This window comes from Aulonocara stuartgranti (genome assembly GCF_965226115.1).
Source record: "Aulonocara stuartgranti genome assembly, chromosome: 13".
NCBI lineage: Eukaryota > Metazoa > Chordata > Actinopteri > Cichliformes > Cichlidae > Aulonocara > Aulonocara stuartgranti.
Window position 1 is genome coordinate 27,125,572 of NC_138949.1, and position 23,155 is coordinate 27,148,726.

A 23,155-nucleotide genomic window follows, 5' to 3' on the forward strand; every position below is an offset into this window, starting at 1 on the left:
CTACAGAGGTAATGTTGCATAACCTTATGGTTTTCACAGATTTGTTCTGATACTGAATTATTTTACATTTACAATGTGTGTACAATTTGGAGGTTCCATCTGAAGTTATGCTCAATAGTTAGTTTAGGTGATGGGAAACTATTTATTTATGTTTTGATACAAAGGTGTGCTGTTGATTCATTTGTCATTTGGCAAACTCTTATTAATAATTCTCCAAAATAAATTGAATAAATATAAAGTACCTTTCTTTTGCACTTTCATTAATTCAAAGCAGCAGCAGTCGCCAGTATGGTCTAAGCTTAATATCAGAAAACTGCTAACCCCTATTTAATGAAATCTTGCAGTTAAAAACAGTGACAATATCATACAACATTATATAACTTTGCCACAGAGTAGTACATGTGATGATGTTGCATGTAGGCAAACTTCACACTAGACTTGATTTCTTTTTTCAAGATTTTTTGGCTTTTGACTTTCAAGTTAGTTTAAAAAAAATCTCTGTTTACATTTTCTTAACTATGATTGTGTAACTGAAACAAGGCTGTTTCAGTATTTAAAAATCTGAAAGTCTTTTGGTCTGTATCCTGTCATCATATTTGAGTGAACTTCAAACTCCTTTCTTTCTTTTCATTTTCTAATTTGAGTATTGCATGTGCTGAAATATGCCCTGTCCTTCAGTTCTTCATGTATACAGTCCATGAAAGGAAGCTGTTGCTCATTGGATTTGTTGGCCAAGGCACAAACTCCCTAAACCTGCTACAGAGCAATGGCTGCTTCTGAAAGGCAAGCATGCAGCTGTGGCAACAGCACCTTGTTTCCTTATAGAGGTCAAGAATGCATGCATGTCTCTCCTTATCCCAGTGGAAAGAGATGGAATAGACCTCAGAGATCGAGGGTAACAGAGAAAGAAAGGGCAGGATTCCCACCTCATCCATCACTCTTCATGCAGGGTCTGCCTCTTCACCTCAGCCCAGATTTACACACCACCTCTCATATATTGCTTTCTTTATGGACTGCTTTTCACAATAGTGAAGGGATCAGAGAACGCACCAGAAGAAATTAGTTCACGTCATCTCTCGTTTATGATGTGTTTAACTAGTAAGAGCTACTGAAAGGAGTCTAATTTGTGCAGCTCTATATTTCTGCCCTGCCCATTTCTTCCACTTCAAGTCAAATACTCTCTGCCATTTTAATCTTAGGTTATCAGGTCAATAAAACACGGTGACCTCGGCTAATCATAAAGGAGTCGATGCAGGAGAGTAAGGATTGATTAAGTTTATAACTCGATTTGAACTGCATAGAGTCTCGACGATAAAAATTGGAATGAACACAAATCTAAAGCAAGGACTTAATCCAAAGAAAATCAAAATGTAAAGTAGACATTTTTAATAGCATCTGTTTTCATCATGAGAATGTGGTCTTTTGACTGGATGACTATTGATGTCTTTGATCCACAGCCTTGCATTTTCATGAGTTGTATGGTTGAAAGCACAAGTTGAAACTGGTGTTCAGCATCCTGTTAGGGCACATGACATTACCTCATCTTCTCCCCAGTTCTTATCAGATCCTTTTGGTATTGCTCTCCACTACAGTTAAATTAAACAAAGTTATCAGCTAGCTGATGTTCAGATAGAGTCCACCAAATTGAAGCCATACCTTGGCAGTGGATCCCCACTGTTAAAAGTAGTATTGTGTTCCCTTTAAATTCAGAATTTCCAAGTTATCAGTAGTAATTTTCAACTGGAAAGCCGCTACAGGTCAGACATTCACCTCAGAAAGTTAGAGCACCACCATGAACCCTGACTTTACAATCCAAGATGGCGGCAGTGCATGCAAATAGTAGCAAAACTGTAACACTTGTAATCTGCGCAGCCACTGTTGTGTATTTGTGCAGTCTAAATAACCATACAGAGAACAAGCAGCAGTGTTGTTTTTAAGCATATGAAAGCAAGGATTGTGCTGTATTGCTGGTGACACATGAATAGCTCTGCCTTGCTAAGAAGCAAAACAAATCCTGTTTTTCCTTGTTTTTCCGACTTTAGCACTGGAATGCGCTCAACTTGGAGGTGACATCACTCCCTGCTCTGACATCCAGCTTCTGAAGTAAGCTGCTTACAGATACTTGTGAAAAAATACACTGGTTAACATTAAAGTAGTGTTTCAACTTCACTAAAGTCAAAGTGAAATGTATAAGCTCTAAAATGCTCTCAACATATTAAAAATAAAGTAGCTCTTTGGAGGACGTTTCTATTAACCATTTTTGTGCAAAGCTAACTGGACTTCATGTTATATTAATATGATTTAATACCAGGGTCCTGTTCTCTCTTTCTTACTTCTTCCTTCATCTCTGAGGATAAACTTGGTGCACTTTAACTTTCTTTTCTCTCACTAAGAACTGTATCTTCATCTTGCAGACACATTTTGTGTGTTTTCTGAAATTTGCTCACTTATTGTTTTGTCTCTTTCTTAACTACATAAGTCATCACCAATGATGAATGCACCAGTGGGTTGGCTTTTATATGTTATCATCATCCCAATTTAGGTTCAATTGGGATTGATATTGGCAAGGCACACACAGTAACAAAAATAATAAATGATTTCCCTCAATTGCGTTAAACAAGCCTGTTGAAAATGTAAAAAGCAAAAGGTAGAGATATTTGAGGTAAAATGTAGGGACTAAAAGTGAAATATTCTCAGAAAAATAAATACTCAAGTAAAAGACAGATGCATAAATATTCAACTTAAGTACAATAACAAAGTATTTGTACTTAATTAGAACTTTTTTACTTTTCATCTCTCCTTTTTAATCATTATGAAGCCCCAAAGAGCCTGCCAGCCACTTACTCTATTCTGTGTTCAAAGATTCACTTTGTTTGATAAGCAACAGTACATTCAGATCAGTAATCACATTTACTCAATAAATAGACTATTTTAGTCTCTTTACAATCTTCCACTTTACTTTCTTCCTCACTTCTTCTCTTTTCCAAAACAAAAAAATAAAAATAAAATAAGCTTTTTTTCGTTGTTTTTAACAAATTATTTGCAAAAATGCAGGACACTGAAGCTAAATCCAGCTGACCTTATTATAGCACATTTGATGGTGCACCATGGTGGCCTTGTACCCATATACCCACACTGATGCTGCCCATCATCCAACCTGGCAGATGGCTGGTAGCTTGAACAGCTTTCTGGTGTTTAATTATGATCGTAATCAAGGGAAATAAAGATCAATTAAAGCACAAGTGAAACTAATGAAACGCGAGCGCCATGAGCGGGCGGACAGTTGTCCAAAATGTTTCTCATAATAAATGCCAACTGAGTCCTAAGAAAGGATTAGTGTGAAGTGCTGCCTCAAACATAAAACACTGGTGATGATGGCCTATGTAGAGGAGTCCTGTTTGATATAAATGCCATTGTGTTCATATTATAGTCATAATCTCAAACATTTGCCCATAAGTAATGTCCATTTTAGTCCTCTCCAAAGCTGATATAATCCAGCATTACTTTCATAAATGACTTTAGAGCTCAAGCAGTTACTTGTAGAATGAGACAGAACTGTGAAGGATGAACAGTAATGGTACTGGAGAGAAAAAAATTACTGTCTTGTGTTTAAAAAGTGCAAAAAAAATGCCGATGAGTTTTAAGATTCTCATTTGCCCTGACTTTGAAGGAAGTTAGCACATATTTTGCAATTTCAGTTCATTTACTTTTCAAAGATGGAAATAGCCAGAACAGCATGGGGCTTCTGGCAACGGTTCAACTGCTTTTCACCAAGCTGTGCGTCATACTACGAGGCTGCACAGTCCATCTGAGCAAGATGGAGAGGGAGGAAAAGAAAGGACAGGAGTGGGGGATGAGACGAGAGGGAGAGGTAGAGGAAAGGGGGAGGCCTAAGTCGGCAGATGCCACCACTGTGGTCGTGGCATTGTGTGATATTAATAGTCCAGAGCCACATTGTGCCAACTTTATTGGAAATGTGAGGGATGCCTTGCTGTGCCACCATCACACGCTAGCATCAAAATGAAATGAGAGGGGTGTGAAAAATCTCCCAGAAACAGTGGAGATTTCAGGGAGAGTAAATGCTGCAAGGTACTGCAATAATTTAAAGCCATTTTAAAAACCAATACGAAAAAAAAGTACTTGATGTATTATTTAAGTGTGTCTCCCCTGTCAAACTGACTTTCCTTTGTTGTCAGATGTTGTCTGGAATTTATATTTTGCAACTCCATTTTAAAAGAATAGTTATCTTAGGTCTGCCAAGAAAATGTTATGCTGAAAGTAGGTTGAAATAGTTGGCTCCATGTTTAAACAGCCGACAGTACATTTTCTGATATATTGATATGCTCTTTTTTTTTTTTTCAGGATTGTTGTGTTTTATACTACTGATTGTTGAATAAAGCGTCAGTGTAAGGAATATGACAGGAGCCAAAATATCATGTATATAAATTATATTGCCAGGAGGCAAAAGACATGCCTATTCATAATTCTTCAGCTGGAGCAGAACCCCTTGCAATGATGAATGACTTAACAATATTATCCTAAACAAAAGCGGGGTAATTAGTGACATTTCCTTTAAAGCTCAGTGTAGCTCTACAGTTTTTCAAGAGCACAGTGCTGCAGTTCAGAACAGTAATGGCATAATTTATCTTTTCAGAGACGGCAGACATGTTGCAGCTGATTGAATCATGCTGGAGTGAAACCAAGTCTTCTGTGATACAAGATCAGAGGAGGTATGTATAATTGTTATAGCCATTAAGCTCTAAGGCTGTATGGGCTGAGCATACAAAATGCGCTCACATATGGCAGACACTGTAGGTTTTGTACCATGACCAAAGCCATATGCTGCCACCCCAGCTAACCTACCTCAAAGTACCTTTTGTCTCCTAGTCATAACAAAGAGCTAACAAAGGTTAGCTTAAACAATAACACAATAATAATAATAAGAAAAACTAATTATATCTAGTCATAAAATATGCCAAGAAACTAGTTTGCAGGTGATATTTTTGTCACTTAGCAAGCAGATTCATCAGGGCAAGCATTTGTTTTTGGATTTTAACTTTCCCAAGAGAATTTATGTGATTAATAGCATGCATGACTATTATGTTATGAGAAAACTTGTGTAGAAAAGTTACACTTTGGCTTGAAGATAAAGAGAGAGGCAACTGTTTGAAATGTATTGGTTTTGTCCTCATGAGAGCACAAATGCACACACTAAACTTTATGACTCTTTGGCTATTTAAATAGTTCTGTGTGTACGTGTGGAAATGTATGTCATTTGAGAACCTTGAAGCTTCATTTGCAATCACGCCAATAAATATTTAACCCCGCTGTCTAAGGATTCAGCAAATTGTGAAAAAGTATCAGCAATCGTGTTACCTTTTGAACATTCATTAACCTCTTATATATTTCAAAAACTTAACCTGGTTCAGTTAGGAATAAAGAAGTCCAGTTCCAGCTTTTGGGTAAATAGAGACGTAGTTAGCCATGGAGTCCAGCTCAGCTGCATTTGCCAGCTGATGCCCTACTATGCATTTCATATAGTAATAATTATTTAAGCTGCTTTAAGTTGCTTACAGCTCCTGAAAGCCACTTTGAGACTCCCTTTTATCCATCTTTTCTGGTGTCTAACTTTATCAGTCGCTGAACTGATGTGTTCCTGCTGTTGTTCCCACTTTATTCATTCTGTGTATGCCTGTAGAAGAACAGGGAGTTCCCAGAACAGAGCCGTAGCATCGAATATAAATTACTGCACACGGAGATAACAATTTTCTTTGGACTAGATTAGTCGCCACTAAAGTCATATTCATTAAAGATCAGTTACTAGAAGCTAAGTCTCCCAAACAAGCTTAATCCTGCAATGAAAACTTTTTGGTTTGTTTGTTTTTTTTCAGTGAAGATAAAGTCCTTTAGTTTTGTTCTGACAAAATCAGTTTACATGAACGACAGTCCTCTGATGTCTCTCACAGGACCCCCTTACAGCTGTGCAGTATAAGACATCAGCCCTACAACCATTATCCCTGAATACTATCCCTGAGTAATTCAGCCATGCATTACTGCCCCTTGCACTCTGTTTGGAAAACGCAGTAATGAGAAAAGCTATATAATGCCTCGGTGATCTTTGGTGCTGAAAAAAAGGATCTATTCTTAAGTAAGAGACACCATAGACGATAGCTTACTGGGTGTGTTTTCCCACACATTTGATGTTAATAGCCGAGAGCCCTAAAACCAAAAAAAATGGGGTAAAAAAACCTTCAAAAGAATTACTTACATATTTTTAGCCAATTAGATATTTCTAATGTTACTTTTGACGTACAATTCTCAGCCGAGCGTCCTCTGTCAGAACAAAGGAAGGGAATGCATCGGAGTCTCTTCCCTCTTGATCATGCAGCGATTTTCAAGGTGTAAACACGAAGCTGCTCTGGGAGAACATTTCTAGACGGGGGAAACGTTGGCAGGAGTTCAGAGGAGGCTTTGTAAAGTAAACCAGATTTGTTCAGGGGTCTGTGATCAGTTTATTTTCCCAGTCCCCCAGCCTTTATGCTAGGCCTTCTTGTAATTGTCCTCATGTTTCAGCTAATTTCACATTTCCAGAGAGAATAAGGGAGGGATAATGGGAAAGAGGAAAGAAATCTGGCAGCTTGAAGGAGTAACACCCTTAGATTTTTTTGTTGATGTCACTTGAAATGGATTTGGGAGTGTTTAGAGTCCATTGCACCACAAAACCTCTGGAGCTTTAAATACTTTCTAGCATTTCTTTCTGTTATTGTGGAAATTACTCCCATATCTACATCCAGAAATGTAAAACAGTCATCATTTTTAAGGAAATTTTCTCAGATATGAAATGCTTCTCATTGCTAGCCCATACAGCTCCTCTGAAAAAAAACAAAACAACCAACAACAACCACCAAGCAGCAAAGTTATCAACACCTTCTCTCAGAAATGTGTCTGCCTGCACTCTGAAACCATTTCAAAAAAGTCACAAAACTTTTCAAGGTCTTCCGTCTAAGGTTTCCTTTGTAGTTCTCTGGACAGATTAGAGTACATAATGTGAAATTCAATGAGGCATGCATACACATCCCATGCACATACAGGCCAGCCTAAAACAGCCACTTAGTCCACAAAGATGATGTCACCCCTGTTTATGCTTAACTCTTCCTGAGTGTAGATGACGTGTAGTCTTTCATGTTTAAAAATCATTGCTATCTGTTTGTTTTTTACTTTTATTTATTAGGCTTCTAATAACTTTACAGTATAGTCATTATAAAAATGTATATGTATTATTTTGCTGCCTGCCAGAAAACATATATGCCCACAGCACAAACATAAGAAAAAGTCAGGATCAAGGTGTAGATAGGATGTTCTTATCCAGGTAGAAATAAAGTATTTTTATTTTTAATAAATGGAAATCCATATTGTTAAGGCATGGTTATAATGCTGAAACACATGGTTAAGGTTTGGGAAGAGTTTTAATTACAGTTTATGGAAACCCAAATGTTAACTGCCTGTTTGTGACTGAATGGTAACTCATTTTTCAGGAGAAAATTGTGAGGTTGGGTAATTGTCAAATGTGTTTGTAATTTGTAGGACACTGGGCTGTTTCACGAGGGCTGGTACTGAATAATATGACGGGGGGTTATCTTGAAACAGTGATCCTCATCTTGATCCTGACAGTTCTAACAGTGGGTGTTTTTTTTATAAACATCACAAACTGCTGGTGGGTGTTGCCCTTGAGATGCTTATAAACAGAAACCTTTGTCTTCTTTGAGATACGGTACTGTACAAAATTCTTGAGCTATCTCATGTCTTTATATTTTTCTAAGAAAATGACAAGTAGGTGCAGTAATTTATCAAAATGTGCATGCATAAATAGAAGTGCAGGGTATAAGTCAAAAACTGAATTTGTACTTTTTTAACAAGCTGGTATTGCACAGTGGATCAAAATATGACGGCCCTTTTCTGTGTTCATAAGTCTGTTAATTTTCAAAAGATCTCCAACACCACTGGCTAACATGCAGCACCGTGACAGAGCCCCCACTGTGTGTTACAGATGGCTGTAGACACTAGCTTTTGTACCTTTCTCCTTTCCTGCTCTGCATGTATTGATGACCATTCAAACTAACTAACTGACTTTCAGTCAGTTTTGTCTGTTTCTCTTCCTAGCCAGTCAGTTTTGGCACTATAACCTATAAACACAGAGTTAATGAAACAGAAGCTGGTCTGTGGCCTAAAACAAAATGCAAAGCTCCTAGACAGAACACCAACCGTAGTCCTGAGAATTGAATCTTGTGTGTATTTTGTGACAGCAGTGGCTCAAAGAAAGCAGTCTTTAAATTATTTTATTGTAAAATCATCATCTAATAAACTGGCAAATTGATACAGTTAGTTGATCAGGGCTATAAATCAACAACCTTGTCAGTCCCATAAAAACTATATTGTGCTGCAGGGTTTTTCAATGCTAGCATTTCACCCATGTGTAATAAAGATATTTCACAGACTTTTCCATATATAGGTTTACCAAATAGGAATCATATTTAGGTCCTACTAAGGTAATGTCTACATTACCTGCTTAATTTAATTAGAAGCATTTAATTGACTATATTTTTCACAAATCAAAGCACTTCCTTTAGGGCTTGGATCAATATGAATAAATGCCATATAAATGCCAACGCTCGTCCATATCAGTTAAATCGTCGACGGTGGTGATCTCAGCTCATACACCATGGTTGTAGGGGAAGGAGGCAGGAGGGAGAATGCCTTGAAACAGAGGGGAGCTTCTCTGAACCATTACCCATCAGCCCCTCCTCTCTCACAGGGCAAATCCCACGGGGAGAGAGGGTGTCCACGGAGGATACGTTGTCTTGTGTGAGTTAATAGGGGATTACACATGTTAACATCTATCTCACAGTACACTTGGCCAAAGGGGTTCTGCTATAGGGGTTAGCATATGAATAAGGAATAAGGGGTTGATTGAATAGCGGCTAGGGTGAGTGAGAGCTGCCACTCGAGGTGGAGCGATGGGGTAGATTGACTAGGATGAGACACAAAGACCTAAATCACTTTTAGAGATGGAAGAGGAAATATCACACTCCACTGAAGGATTTGTCTCTGCCGCCATTACAGGATTTGAAGTGGGGAAAGTGGATTTATAAATTATTCATTAAAAGGTGAATTTTAAACTAGACCATTTGGTATTTTGGTCCATGTTCATTGTCAGGATGTTCTCTTTAACTTCTTGGTTTGAATTAAAACGACAAAAAAGGTCATTTTTGACTGGGAGACCGTTTTTGTTTCCAGTTTGCTTCTCATCAGTTCAGGTCAGAAGTGCTCCTATATTTCTAAAAATGATTTGTAGTGGTTTGTAATAGAAGGTGCTTGTAAATCATGTCAACAAGAATATTATTGTGGGATTTAAATTGGAGGACTTGGTGGTGAAAATATTACACTAAACCTTGTCAAAACAGTCCACGGGTTTAACATGTGCTCTCTAAAGCATTGGAATAGTTGTAGTTCTCACAGAGTAGTTTAGATGGAAGAGTTTGTTTTCCCCAAATTGTATTCATCTTAGTGTTGTCCTGAGACCTAGTGATGAAATTGACATGCAGCACAGACATCAGCAGAGCTCTCTGGGGGAGCAAGGTGTTTATTTCCTGAAGGTCAGGCCTTTTGTGTGGAGAAACTTCTTGCCAGATGAGATAGATCTGCAATTTACTCCCTATCATTCACTCTCTCCCTCCTCTTCCTTGTATTCTCTACCTTCCACCCGGTTTCTCATTCTTGGCATTCTCTTCTCATTTTGCTTTCTAATGTGCTCTCTCTCTACTTTTCCTCATATTTTCATCTTCATCCTTGGCCATCTATCACCAAAGATTATTTGGAATCACCTTCTCCATACTCTTTGTACTTGATTCTTCTCTTTTCTTTGCCTCTCACACATTCTGTCTCTGCTTCTGTGAAATCAGTGGAGGAACCCTTGGCACGATCTGTGATTTATAGCTCACTCTGAGCACACCCTTATCAGGTGCAGGCAAGGCTCGCTGTGCTGCCGCCTGCATCTGAATGACAGCGGAGAACCAGTCGCATTATGCTTTGCAGCCTCGCCTCCTGCATTCTGGACACTGCAGATTACATCTAGCTCCTTGATTTATGGACGCCATTTTGGCTCCTGAGAGGGACATGAAGGGGAGTTTAGAGGTTGGGGGGTATAGGATGGTGGATGTGGTTTCCAAGGCCAGCGTCTTGGCCAAAGATAATTTTGAAGGGAACCTCCTGGAGGTGTATTTCATATGCATATGTGTGGATAAAAAAACACGATGTGTGTTTGTGCATTGTATTCATGTGCATGAATCTGTAGGAAGGTGTGATTTATCATTTTGTCAGGAGGTTTTCTGCTCAGGTATTGACAGTGCCTATTGTTAGAAGCAGAATGGAGGCACACTGACATTAAAAGTTCAGCATAATATCAAATAAATATACCTTTTATTGACCGTTGGTGGTATAAAAGGTTTTTGCAGATACTAAATCCTTTTTTTTTTTTCATCTTTCTGTGTAATTGAATCATTGCCATGTGCATCTCTGGAGATAAGATGTTATTTGAGAGAATTATTTAAATAAAAAAAAGTGTTAGCTAATGTAATTAACAAGGAATTATCACAGCTGCAGTTCTTTGTAGGAAAGAAGTAATTATGTAATCTAACACATTAAATGAGGAAAATGAGCATCACATCTAAGACTTAAACACAGCAGGCATTTTGCATTGACTCTACTTAGTGATCTGTTTTCTTTTCCTTTTTTTGGTTACTGTTGTATGTTAAGAAAATTCAGTGAAATGACACTTTAGAGCAGAAGCTTCAGTGATTAAAAAAACAACCCACAAAATAAAACCATCTGAGGCTGCTTCATCCCATCATTTCTTTATTTATGTCCTATATGAAATGACACATTAAAGTTAAGTGAAATAATTACTTGGGTCATAAAAATGATAGTTTTGGTTTAGTTGTCCAGACAGTTAGATTTCAGAACTGGTTATGTCTCTTTTCCTCTTATTGTGGCAAAGCACCACTTTATTGTTTGCTTTGAAAAACATTGTGCAGATGACCAAATTCCTCAGCCTATGACTAAGTTTAGAATTCAGAAAATGAGACTCGCCAAGCAATTCCACTCAAATAACTTACTTGTCTTTGCTACCGCCATTATCTTTATAATATACACAAATAAATATAATTCAATTATGTGAAAGATTACATTAGAAGATGCCAAATATAAAAGATAAAACATTTGTGAATTGTAGGCGATGGTAATGCATAGAACTAATAAAGGCTTAATGCATACACCAGGCTGTGACCTTTCTAGTCTTCCCGCTCTCTCGCTTGGGGCTGCTTCCATTCTGCAACAGCTGTGAATAAATGTAAATATGCATGTAAATGTCATTCTCTTGCAGTGAAGTTCCCCTTTCCTGTGTTCCCTGACCAGACCTGTAAAATGGCCGCCAATGCAGTCTCCAGTGGCACGCAGCTTACTGATAAATGTCTCTCTGAATACATTTCTACAGCAATGAAAACCGAAGGCTTTTAGAGGAGGATGTCTTGGTACAACCAAAATAGAAGGAAGGTCTAGAAACCCATAGGAATGTTGCCTCGTGTTCCAAAGGCAGAAAAAAAGCTCTGGCTTAAAGTGGGTTTCATAAGGACTTGTTGTTATGGTTCTTGCAATTGCCAAGCGGCGAGAGCTAAGTGGAGATAATGTCCTTGTAGCTCATCAGACTGTAGAAAAGCAATGTGGGCAGCAATCTTAGTGGACAGATGGCTAAGATGACTAAAAGTCACGCCGCAAAGCACAGATCCACGTCCTTGTGTTTTTATGAACATATTGCCTCATGTAAATAGAGATGTAGATAATAATAATATATATATATGTATATGTACAAACGGATACCTGGCCAATAGGACAATAGAAATTACAAAGTATAACAAATAATAATATATCAAGTAAAGAAAATGACAGAGTTTCTGCTCTAAAGTGTCATTTATAAGATCATATTGTGTTGACACTCTACAGTCTGTTTATATCTCTCTCCGTGTATGAAAGAAACATACAAAAACTAAAAAAAAAGGTCGTGGAAAACAGCCCACTAAGTGTATTGTATCATGTTCACAATCATTCAAATTCACGAGTGTCAAATGTGAAGTATCAGACCTGAAAATAATGATTGTTTTAAACTTTTGATTAAATGTGCTGTGGAAATGTCAGTGTGTGCCAAAACCTCAAACCCCTGGTAGCTAACCATAGTTAATTCTTTTTTTCATATACATGAAAAAAAAAATTACTAGGCCTGCATTTACCACTGATACTTGCCCCATGTGGCATATTCTGTACTTTGCTTCCAAATACACATAGCCACACACATCTTGATAATACGTAGACACAAGACACCTTGAAATAGATAGACAGCATGAGACCAGTCACAAACTATACTACTCACCTATCTCTCTCTCTCTTACACATTCACATGCACAAACACACACAAAGTGGTACCAGGCAAGACTTGGAAGGGGTCCTGGACACTGTCATGGGTCCACACGTCAAATGAGCCAGGGAGCTGAACAACAACAATAACAACAGGAGTTAGAGCATATGGGGCTTGGTACCAGCTGAGAAAGGCCACAGAGGTCTGCTGTGTGTGTGTATATATATGTGGGTGTGTGTAAGAGAGAGGAACAAAGAGTGAATTAGCGATAATAACTGAATTCAAGTGCCTAGAAAGTAGTATAAAGTATATTTGGGAGAGTGGGGGCAAATAAGACAAGACTACTTGTTTTTTCTAAGGTGTTCGCCGAGGAGGCAATATAAATAATATAAATGTGTGTATTTGTGTCAGTATAAAAGCAGCTAAGAATAGGAAATGTTTGGGTTCCCTGAATCATTTGCTAACATTTTCACACAATTCATTTTATGTGAAAAGGTTAGTTAAATAATCAATTGGTGGACTGACAAGTAGCATTTTTATAAACTGACTTGATCAAAGATGTAAATTGGCACATTATCATGGTGGAGGGTTACATGGCTTACATAGCTCCTGAGTGATCCCAGGAGCTATGTCATTTGGGGTAATGAGCCCCTGGTGGAGTCCTAAAAAATACTGGCTTAAGGGGCCAGAGCGAGTGCAATTCAAAGCACTCTGAAGAAAACATCTAGACAGCCACCAGCCTCACCTGAAACAGTATTCCCAGGGCCCCGCCCTGAAGCAAGGCTTGCAGGAGAGCCTTGCTGGGAAATGCCTGTGGCCAGGCGCTACTTCATGGGCAGCAAACAAGCCACATGGGTCAACCCATCACCTGCAGATTCAGAGCTTTGTGGATTAGGTCTCAGAGGCTTTGGCGGTCCGGTCCCAGGGTGCCTGAACTGGCCCTAGGAGAACATGAATCCTCAGTTGTGAGGAAACCTACTTTAAATCTTAGAGATTTAAAGGAGGTATAGTCAAGCTTCCCTGAATGTACAGGATGGGTCTCAAACAAATCTGCTGTGTAGGGGCTGGACTTTAATCCACGCTGAAGTTGTCCGCATCAGAGGTTGTAAGCTGTGGGTGGATATACTCCTGGAGAGGAGGTCTATAGAGGAGGAGAGGAGAAGGTTGTGTCTTTAGAGTGGAGAACAGCCTCTGCCATTATCATACCTAAGTTCCCAGCCTTCCACAGGACTGGTGCTGGAAGGTCCCCCATCTGATGACTGCATTTTCCTACTAGGGATTTCAACATATAATGTTCTTGGACTTGCGATCTACTTACACTTTGTTTAAACACCACGTTCCAGCATAAGGATGTAAAAAAAAAAAAAAGACTCAATTGAGCCCAGATACACCTTGGGGCATAGTTCCAATGCTGAGCACGCACAGCTTCAGGCCTAAGTTTATTGCACCTATCTGGGAACCCCTGAACCAGATGGTGGACACCAGAAGTAAAAAGAGCCATCAAGCTGAAATCTAATGTGGTTAAGTTCAGAGACTTTGGAAACAGTCCCAGTAACTGCTTTGGCAGTAGCTGAAGCAACAGTTTGTGTTTGCAGGAGTTTGCAAGGGTAACAGGAGGACAACTTGCCCATCAGCAGAACGAAGGTTACTGGGTTAATCAATACAGTCGTTGATGGCTGTGCCCTAGGATTGGATGAGTTTCACTCCAAGTTCTGCAAGCCGGTCTTGTTGACAGAACACGCTGGATAGAACTGACATTCACTGGCATCAGTGTCTCTTGAGCTAGTTTGAAGATCTAATGCATTTTTATCATGTACATCTTCAAATTGAAGCTTTAATTTTTCAAAATGGTGGATCATATAATTTAATAGTTAATCAGAATACCCAATCAAGAAATCAACCTCTAAAAATAAGTTCTTGATCTCAAATAGTAGCTTGGTGATTTTTGCAATGAAAGTGCAGATCTCGATTCATTATTTAGACCAGAATGCATATTTTTAATGAAATAATTTCTGTGATTTTTTTTTTTACTTTCTCCCTTGAAGAACTTTGAAATAATGTGTATTAGTCTATGTATATATCATTTTAAACATGCAGTACAGTTACCAATGGCATATACCACCACAGAATGACCAAATGAGAGCAATGGGTATATTCTGAGTGTTTTAATATAAGTCTCATAAGAAGGAACTGACTTTCATCAGTCATAAAGATTTTGTTCCATGACATTCTGCCTACAAGCAGAAATACATTTCAGCTACAAGCCATCAGATATTTGTTAGACTGGAGAGTAGAAATCAAAACTGGACTTCAAGTACATAGCCTGAGCAATAAAGTAAAAGTCAGAGAAATTGTGAACTGCAGAGGGCAAACACTTTAAGGCAGCAGATTAAGGAGCTGCAGAGCAGGGATTACCCACCATGAATAAAATAGCACCTGCTGGGCTGGTGTTTATCTGCCTCCTTGCTCTGTATACACACTCTACCACACAGCACTCACAATAAATACATGTCTATGGCAAAGTCAGGCAGACTGAAGCAGCGTACATGTACACAAAGAATTACACCGAGAGTGGAAACACGTATTCAGATAGACTAAGTTCAGGTGGACATTGAGTACTTTGTTCTGTAATTTTGTGCATGCACACTGTTCTCCTTTCTTGTAATTTGAATCTTTTGGATGGTTTCCAAACGATTTGTGAGATTCTCTTTATGTTTTCTATAAAACGTGATATCATTGCAGGTGGATCCGTTGTCACTAAGTGAAAGGTTTTCTATTTCTTTCATTCTGTCATCATGTCATTAATGCACATTTATAAAAATATTGCTTTAATTAATATATTTTCAACACTACACCTGCAGAAAGTAGTAGTGCTTAAAGTGGGCATACATTCACCCAGAGTTAAGTAGGGTTAACCAAACATGAGCCAAAACACTAGTATACTGTACACACTTGGCCTGTGATTTCATCTGAAAGGCCCACTTGTAATGCTATCACTCTCAAAGTCAATTTTTGCACTTTTGCTCTTATAATCCCAATTACAGAGCTCATTCAAAGTGATGGATAATGCTTCTCGTAGTGCCTAGCGAAAACAATTTGGCCGCTGTACTTGGGGAAACCTAAGAGGCGAGTCACGCCACACACATCATTTTTCAGCTTACATTTACAGGGCTCGTAAGAGCACGGGTTGTAAAGTGACTTCTCAGTGAGTTGATTTTGGCCAAAATGGGCACTATGGTCAACACATACACACATACACAAGCAGAGAGTGAAAAGAAAAAAGTGGAGAGAGAAGGGAAATAAATAAAATATGAAGAGAGAATACAAGACACTCAGAACATTTAGGGGTGAAAAAAAAAGGCAAGATCATGAAACGTTGAGTAAGGATACAGACAATAAGAAAGGAAAACCAAACAACAGACCAATGAGAGAAAGTAAAGGTTGATGTACCACAATTGCAGGCTCCAGGCATCGTAGCTTAGATTGAACCTTTCAGCAAGAGGCTGGTGTGGTATAAGGTAAAAAATGGGCTAGTTACACCAGGTTCCTGATGACATGAGTCCTGGGAGTGTGTGAAGTAATTCCTGCAGCTATGGTTAGCTACCAGGGGTTTGAGGTTTGGCACACATTGACGTTTCCACAGCACAAGCATGTTTTCATGTGATATACTTCTGCTCACTATGTGAGTTTGTCCGACATCTAAAGTTTCCCATCTAATTGTCAAATTAATATTTTCTAACTTTTCAAATCGTTCAGTTAACAAAATTCTGTCAGCTGAGTTGGAATAAATACATTTAATTAAATTAGACTGCACCCAGAGGAAAGAGATGATTATAAAAAACAAAATTAAATCAAATTAGACAGAAACACATCAACAAGAAAAGTGGGAAAAAAATGTCTAAATGTTGCTTATTACTGAAAAGAATGTTACTGGTCATTTAGGTAGTGGACACATTTGCACTGAGACAGAGGAAAAGTGGTTCCATAAGAGTAGGGCACAACATGCATGACATAAATTATAAGTATGATTGATTTAATTAAACTACTAACAAATGACCCCTCTGGATCAAAAAAGATCTGTGATTCTGAGAATTAAAGGAATTTTCTTGATTGAACAGTTTTGTATCGATCACTGCAAAAATCCTACATTTCAGGCCACTATGATGCTGAAAGGATAATGCAGCACTTCAGTAATAAGATACCACAGCATGTGGATGGTCCAGGTTCAGCGTTCATTGCCAAAGTAGTTTTTGCCTAACCACAACTTACCACAACCTCCCACAGATTATGCAGATCTTGTTAATAGTCTCACTCGGGTGGTGGTGTTGAAACTACAGAATATCTATTGTTATTGACAACGCAATTAGCTGATAATGTGGTTATCAGGAGTTAATAGCAAGAGTTAATGTGCTACACCTAGCCTAATGGTGTGAAATATTATAATTATTTTTTTCTTTTATTTCTTCTATCGATAATCTTTTTTTTTTTTTAAATCAGTTTCTTACTTCTGCCATCATCTACAGATTCTTGCTCTCTCATGTAATTGAATCTTTTTCTTTCCCCTTACATCTCATTGTGTATCATTGTGGCAGTTCTCTCGAGCCTTGTGTTCCGTTTTTTTTCCACCGCTGCCTTTCTTTAAGCCTCTCTTCCTATTGTCTTCAATTGACTTGAGTTGTTTGTCTCCCTATCTGTCCCATTTTTAGCCCTTCGCCAAATCACCCTCCACTCCATATCTCGTCTCCTAATTTCCCTTCACCTATAATTTTATGTTTTAACACTCTCTACTTGTTTCCTCTTCCTCCATGTTCCGTCCCCTTTAAAATCGCCATGACCTTATTTTGACTGATATGAGTCTTTTATTAAGCCCCTTATCGTTCCCCTTTTATTGTCACTGTTATTTTTAATTATAATGATTACTTAACCAGGTAGGCCTGATTGAGATCAGAATTTTCGTCTTTTGCAGTGACCTGAACAAGAGAGCAGCAAAACATACTCCCACAAACTGTACTCCCTTATCTCCTCTTGGTTCTTCATCTTACTGTATTTCCCACATCCCTTCTACTCGTCTTTTTACTCTTTCCTTCCAACTCTCCCAGATTTCAAACCCCTCCTCCTCTCCACGTCCCTGTGGCCGTTCCCCAGGCTGTTGGGTGTGGAGGGCGCTGGCTGGCGGCGTGATGGATGACCATTAAGGCAGCTTATTGGAAACAGTCTGATTTATGGGCAAGTGCTGCCTCGGCCTAATGGCTTCATTTCTTTCTGCCGCCACATGATGTCACAGCCAAGGTCACCGCGGCAACGGCCCCCCTTTGTTGTGGCTTCGCTCGCTGATGACCTGAGAGGGATAGAGGGATGGAGAGGAGAGAGAGCGAGAGATGAAGGAGGAGAGAGAAAAGGGGGTTTGAGGTTTGTTTGCGAAAGGAGGGAGGTGATGTATGAGTGTGTGTAGGTGAAACGGGTTGCGTTTGCAGAAATGCTTTAGAATGAATTCTGTTTGGTATGGAAAATGAGTTTTTACTGCTTATCCTTCACCCTCTTCTCTAAATTGTCCCTTTTTCTTACTCTACCTTGGTTGCACTTCCTCTCCATTTTCCTCATGCTCTCTTGTGCTCAGTAAATTGAAAACTCTTTCTCCCCCCTCTCCTCCTTCGTCGCTTTCTCTTTCTTCTTTTCCCTTTCTTCCATACCCCAATGACAGAATACGATAAAACACAGACACACACACACACACACACACACACACACACACTCTCACACAGCTTTACGGCCTTCCCTCAGACAGCTATTACTCACTTCTACTTTAAATGAGTGCCGTCAAATATATGGGCCCGCCATTAAGAAGCCGATCAATAAAAATGCCATTAGGGGTGGAGTAAAAATGCTGATATTAGTGAAGCTCAAAACAAAATATTTGATTTTCTGTCTGATAGTTAGTGAGATGGGGCTCTTTGAAGAAGCTTTGAGCAGAGATTGGGTCAAGGGGATGTGGGTTTGCATGGTTTTGGAGGTGTACCATGTCTTGCAGTCAGTTCTTTACCTAGGGATGTTTACTTGAATGTCTATACCATATTCCCATCTTCTAGCCAAAATTTCTCACCAGGTTAGTCTGAGCAGGTGGCACTCTCCACTCTGCTTGAACGTTGTGGACCATTTTACCAGCCCATTATGTTTTTATTGATAGATCTAATTAGCTTATACAGTACAAGTCTAAGATATAACTTATTGGATATAACTTAAATGTATCAAAAATACTTTAAGAAATGATCTTTGGTTATGTTTAAGTTTATACTCTATGTAATTGCATATTTACCAGTGATCTGTAGTCTAGTAGTCTAATAGCTGTTTTATCTTAGAACGCAGATATTTTATATTTAGATGTTAAAGCTGTAACAAACCCGATGTTTTCTTCACTATAACTGTGACGAAAAAGGAAATTTGTAGTTTTTAAAGGGTCCTATTTGATTAGTTTCTTTCTGTGAGCGTTTATACTCTGTGGCTTGCTCTAAATGCCTGTGCATGTGTGTTTTCTAAAATTAGATCAGCGTTTGTCATGTGTAGCATATAAGAACATATATGTGTGTAGGTGTGTGTGTGTGGGGACGACTTTTTACTCATTTGTTTTGTTTAGGTTCGTTTTATGCGCTCTGGCTCGTGAGTTTTAATCACTGTGTAAATACAGAAGTCTGACTTCATTGGTGATTTATTTATTGACTACAGACGTGGAGGGTAGACCACTGAGTTCTGGGAACCAGAGATTCTCGACCTCTACAGGGCTCATGCACAATGTGTGTCACTGTGTTTTACTTTAAATGGCTGTTGAGACACAGATCACAAACTATTTTGTGTTGCTTATTAATTGCAGAAGAGTTCAACAGTGTGCAAAACTTCAGTATGTACGTTTTGTGTGGTCATAATGGTCGGAACATTGTAATTCTGTATTTATATCGTTAATTTTTTTTGTTTCAAAACATTTTGTTAACCTGGTCAACATGCACATATGCACTAAACTACGTAAGATGTTAATCATTTAAATATTTAACGCCACACCTTGACAGAGATATTTTCTTTGATTTTATATTCCAATCTTTCCCACGACAGTTGCAGAGAGCACACAGAGAGTCTTAAACAGCCTGAAATGCTCATTTTAGCCCAGTATTCACCTGATTTTACATGTGGGCAACACACACATATTACATCACATTAGTAATCCCCGTTTTTGCCCATGTGCTGTTAATTTAACCTGCTGCTGTTTGTTTAGCTGTCATGACTGATGTGGTCTTCCTCTCCTGATGTTTATGGTCACTTGTCTGTTAGCTTTACTTTTTTTATTTGGAAAGGTGTGTCTGGTCTACAAAACAGCTTCTAGACATGAAAAACTGTCCAGAATTGATCCAGTATGGCAAAAAAACCCACAAGTATGTAACACAGATGTGAAAAGGATATGACTGTATTTGAATTTGAACACGATTCTGTGGCGTACGCTCAAATATGGTTTCTTAGGTAATGTTTTATATAAATGCTATTATTACATTTGTACCAAACTTAGAGCTGATATAGAACTTGTTGTGTGGACAGTTATAACAACATGAAATAGTATTTAAGTTGGCATTTGGTGAATCAGACACGCACATACTCACACAGAAATATAAGAAAACGGTTCATGCTCATGTTTAAAATTTATCTACCATTCTGTCTGACACATCAGCAAATTTTTTTCAGAGATGACAAATTATTAAAATAATATTTTCAAGGATATGTATGTAAACCGCTGTGTTTAGAAAAGAGCACCACGGAAAACAAAGATAAGAATAAAGAGTTTAAGTTGCAGGCTAGTATATGTTGAAAATAACATGTGAGTAGGTGGTAAAGGTGTGACTGCAGACGGGAGCAACAACACTCCTAAATCTCAGGCTGCTGCCCACCACGCAATTCTCTTGATAGGCAGCACAGTATTCTTGTGATTTATGATGAAACCTTCTCTCAATTTATCACGGGTGGCAGGAATGTATAATTCAAAACATTTTCTGTTTTGCTGCATGTGTTGGTTCCCTCCATCTCACCACACCTAACACCTTTCCATCATCACTACACACCAAACGTGCTCTTCCCTTTTTTTTTTCTTTTCTTTTTTTTTTTAAATTTGCTGAATGCACACACAGGTATTTTAAATCATGTGTGGCACGTGAGTCATTGTATGTTTCCCACTGAAGACACCTGGTGCGGGAAGATGGCACTAAAACACGATCAAATGTTCCAAAAACATGACAGCACTTCCCTCCCTCTGTGTTTGATGTTCATTTGACTGTTGCTCTAATGTTCCTGTGTAGGTGAGTATGTGTGAATGATCCGCGTGGATGAGCATCTGTGTTTTTCTTGTTTCATACATTCACTTCATGTTTTTCCATCAATCGCTACCCTTTTGTGGTAGAGATGTTTGTGTGCTTCAGTGGTTCCAGGAGCTATTTTATCAAGGGCAAAATAATGCAGTGCAAAATAATCCTGGTTGAAAAGAACAGACAAAGTGCAATTAAAACACTCCTGTGAAGACAGCATCCAGGCACCCAGCAACCTCACCTGCACAATACTTGGAGCCCACCTTAAAGCTGGGTTTTGTGGATGACCGAACAGAACACACCCCCAGCTGGCTTTTAGGGGTGTTGATGTCATTTATCTGGTGAAGAAGGTGACTGAATTTGTGTTTGCTTTATATCAACCCCTCCAATACCAAAGTCTGCTGATAGCAGCAGCCAGGCCTTATCTCAGTGGCAAAGTACAGATTGATGCTGCTCATCTGTGGGAATGGGGCTTTAAAAGAAATCTACCCTCCGCTCCTTCCTTACTCTTTCACTGCTGATTCCTTCTGCCTTCTTCAACCATGATATTCACACAGATCCAGCCAGCGAGCCACTTCAATAGCTCTAAAAGCTCTAGTAAAACAGGACTCAATACCTGACTTACATTAGACAGCTCATGAAGATAATTCCCTATAAATAGCTTTGCATACCTTGAGACTTAAAAGGAAAATCTTTACTGTAAATTTCAAATTTTGTGTTGTTACATTAATAACAGATAATAACTTAAATGTTTAATTATCTGGAATGTCCTCTGAAAATCAATGATATAAACTATATGAACAGCTTTCTTTTCTGTTCTGTCTGGTTTTATGAACATTTAACCAAGTATTTTGGTGATAAACACTTCTGAGCTGACCTGGACTCACCCTCAAGAACTTGAATATCTCTCGCAGTATTCGGTCACATTCTTCCTGCGAGGATTTTCTTTGGAATTCATAACTGCCATTCCAAGAATATCTGGAATTTTATACAAGAAAGTATTCCTGTAGCTGCTAATTTAGAGAGGGAAACAATTATGGAAGCATGGCTGATCAGAACAAATGCTGACTCAAGATGCTTGTGTATGCCCAGCAGATATTTGCTGACTTTATACTTCAGAAATGTGTCACAGTGTGGTCATCAGTGCTTATTGAATTGCTAATTAGTGCCTAATTCCAAATCCCTGTGTAGATTATTAGTTCAACACACTGAAAGAATGGCCATTTATTGTAAAATACAAACCCAAACCCAAAGTTTGATGAGATTGTTGAATGTAAATGATTGCCATTAAACATATTCAATATAGCCAACATCCCCTCTGGTTGTATGGCAGCACCATGTGGATAGCTTACGGTCTACTATGAAAACTATGTTGTGGAGCACGTGATGGATATCCAGTGATATGTGTTTCAATTGCATGCCCCATCCACTTATTTCCCATGGTGCCCTTGGAAGGTCAGTCAGCAATGGTGCTCCAAGCACATTCACACTCACAGACTAATTTTGCATCCTTTAATATTGCATGGAGCTCATTTAGAGGAAGTGGGGATGGGGTACAATACACACGCAGACATGTATGCTAGCATGCAAACACATCTATTGCTTTGTAATTTTCTTTCTCAGCAGCTCTCGGGGGTACATTTTAGGATGCTGCAAAGGGTTTTGGATTTATCTGGTTACACATGGTTGGTGTCTTTGGATTTATTTGTGTGTGTTTATAAATAATTGTTTTTGTGTCATCTCCATGTATATACATGTGCAAATTATGTATGTATGTTTGTGTATATGCATATCCCCTTGTTCTGCAAAAAAGTAATGCAAAAACCTCTTCTGCTGTTCTCTTAGTCATCAGTCAACCTGCCACTTTAATTTATGTGGCACTTCTGGCTGCATCGTCGTTTATTTTGGGGGAGAAGAATATCACTGTTGCGCAGCTCTGGGGAGAAGTGGCTTTGGTTAGGCAGCATACATATTGCTTTTTAACCCTTTATGGGCTCAAAGAGTTTTCCTGTATTTTCTCAAAAGTAAAGCCACATTATTCTGTGGATATGCTTATGAAAGAGTTCACACTTATTTTTGATAAATGTCAAAAGTTAGTGCCTAAAGCTAGGCGCCTTCTCAGAAAAAGTTTCAAAAAAGTAAATAAATAAAAATAAAGATTTCCTGCTGGCTCAAGTATAGATCTGGTATAAAGTAAAATATCTAGTGTAGAATCAAGTAATTTGATTGTATGTGATACCTAAGGTTAGCAACTTAGCAGCTTAACATGAAAAATTAGATCCGGCCAACCTGAAGATAAATACAGCAAGAATATTTGACCCACTTCTGTTTATGTATTGTGGAATCAGTCAACAAA

General features: G+C 38.5%; 1 long non-coding RNA gene across 7 annotated transcripts in view; it reads left to right on the forward strand.

Moving 5' to 3' along the window:
* Positions 1-23,155, forward strand: part of LOC309720304 — a 100,505-nt gene that overhangs the window by 32,655 nt on the left and 44,695 nt on the right. For 5 of the 7 annotated variants that reach the window (XR_014280458.1, XR_014280459.1, XR_014280461.1 and 2 more), the window contains 2 exons: positions 2,043-2,103; positions 4,655-4,730. This is a non-coding gene — a long non-coding RNA (uncharacterized lncRNA). The remainder of the gene's footprint in view (positions 1-2,042; positions 2,104-4,654; positions 4,731-23,155) is intronic. The other 2 variants (XR_014280460.1, XR_014280464.1) reach the window with 1 other exon arrangement.